This window comes from Chrysochloris asiatica, unplaced genomic scaffold (genome assembly GCF_000296735.1).
Source record: "Chrysochloris asiatica unplaced genomic scaffold, ChrAsi1.0 scaffold00088, whole genome shotgun sequence".
In the NCBI taxonomy this organism is placed as follows: domain Eukaryota; kingdom Metazoa; phylum Chordata; class Mammalia; order Afrosoricida; family Chrysochloridae; genus Chrysochloris; species Chrysochloris asiatica.
In genome coordinates this window covers 9675532-9678049 of record NW_006408606.1, presented here as the reverse complement: position 1 = coordinate 9678049, position 2518 = coordinate 9675532, and positions in this window count along the sequence as shown.

Sequence of the window (2518 nt, the reverse complement as noted above, 5' to 3'; positions counted from 1 at the left end):
TCAGTACATCTTTCCAGGGCTTTTTCTCACCAATGCAGTTTTCAATTTTCTTAAAACTTCTTCTTAATAAATTCTAATGATTGTCCTTCAAGAAAATCCATCAGATTTAACCCTTAAGACTCCTCAGAAACAGTCACCATGACTTTCTGAACTGACCTTTCTGCTTTGAATTTAATTGGCCCAGCAGATCCTCTCAGAACCCTGTTTACATTGGACTGTTTTTTCCAAAGGCATCCTAAGGATACTAAGACAAATGGATTACTGAAAGAACTGATCTCAGAGACAAGTTTGAACGTTTTGTTTGGAATAAAGCCATGCGTATATGAACTGGAATCCCTGTACTGACACTTTTTTCCTACCCTTGTATATGTAATGAGCAATTTGCTACAGGGATTTGACCTTACATGCTGTGAGAACTGGTTGAACAGGCTCTGTAGGTTGTTGTCTGTTTGTGTGTCTGATGCTAGAGCTTGAAGTCCACAGGGCAGGCAGGAAGAAGAGAAAATGGATATAATGTGAGGGAAAGTAAGAACGCTTGTGAACCCTCAAGCATTAATTGGTGACCCAGAAGATGTCCTGTGAACCATGTCAATTCTCACTGCTTCCAATCCTGATGAAGTGAGATGATGGTTCCCTTTGTTACAGAACTAAACTCACGCTATGCCCAGGAATGAGAGAAACTGGAGGATCTGGGGAAAGGCAAGCAGTTGCAGGACCAGATGCTCTCCACACCATGAAGTGAGCCCTAGATAAGCAACAATGCAGGTGAGCTACAAAAACACCTGGTAACTCTGTCCAACCTTTGAAGTATCTGTTGCTTTACTTCTGTCCTCCAAGTCTTTCATAAGACTCTTATGACCCATCCTAACCAAAGACATACAGGGAAGAGGATTTGGGGAAAATTAGAGAGTTGCTGTTTTAGTTATCTAGTGCAGCTGTAACAGAAGTGCCACAAGTTGATTGTTTTAACAAACAGAAATTTATTCTTTCATAGTTTAGGAATTCAGAGCACCAGCTCTGGAGAAAGGTCCTTGTCTCCTTTCAGCATATACAGGCCTAGTACTCCTTAGAGATTCTCATGTGTCTTGGCATCAATCTTTCCCTGGGTATAGGAGTTTCACAGTGCAAGGGCCCTATGTGCAAAGGACAAACTCCCCTCCCAACTCTTCTTTCTTGGTGGTAGTAGGTCTCTCTGATCTCTGCTCGCTTCTCTCTACTTGTATCTTCTTGTACACAGTATTGCAGTCTACATCCCTGGGACACTCCCTTACATTGGAATGGGTCTTTGACAGGCTTAATAATGTTGCATTCTTCCCTTAATCCTCTGACTGGTTTATCACATCAGATAAATGGGGGACCATCACATGACTGCCACATTACATTATTGCATAACTGTGAAACCACTGAGAATCATGGCCCAGCTAAGCTGACACATATTTTGTTGTTGTTGTTGTTGTCAGGTGCCATCGAATTGGAACTGACTCATAGTGACCTCATGCACAGCAGAACGAAACAATGTCCGATCCTGGGCCAGCCTCACTACTGCTGCCACACTTGAGTCCATCAATAATGCCACCTAGCCAATCCAGCTCGTTAGGGGTCTTCCTCTTTTTCTCTGACCCTCCACCTTACGCAGCATGACATCCTTCTCCAGTGACTGTTTCCTCCTGACAATATGTCCAAAGTATGAGAGACGAAGCTTGGCCATCTTGGCCTCCAAGGAGCACTCTGGCTGCACTTCTTCCAAAACAGATCTATTGGTTCTTTTGGCAGTCCATGGCACTTTCAGTATTCTCCTCCAACACCACAACTCAAAGGCATCAATTCTTCTACACATATTTTGTTGTTGTTGTTGTTGTTAAGTGCCGTCGAGTCGGTTCCGACCCATAGCGACCCTATTCCGGGTTTCCAAGGCTGTAAATCTTTACGGGAGCAGAAAGCCTCATCTTTCTCCCATGGAGCGGCTGGTAGTTTCAAACTGCTTACCTTACAGTTCACAGCCCAATTCGTAACCACTACGCTACCAGAGGGGGGACATAATTCAGCCAAGACAGCCACCATTATGTGTATATATGATTTTTCTTTATTTTGTATAAATGATAATAGATTGTAAACACTGTCTTTCTCTTGCTTAAATCTTACTTTTCACTTACTATATCAGAGAGATTGTTTCATAACTGTAGATAAAGAGCTTCTCATTCTTTTTTATGGTTTCCCAGTTTTCCATTGACTAAAACCTAACAATAATTGTGAAGAGGTTGCAGGACTCAGCAGTGCTTTGTTCTGTCATACATAGGTTTGCTATGAGTTGGAGTTAACTTGGTGGCACCTAACAATAACAACCGTTTTCCATTGGAAAGATGCCTACCAGTCAGGGGCTAGTCAGAAAAACAGAAACTGCATCAGTTAAACAGAATTAAATATAAATAATTGTTCACTAGCTATTATAGAAGGCACTCTGGTAGCTTAGTGGTTATGAGTCGAGCTGCTAACGTCAAGGTCAACAGTTCAAAATTAC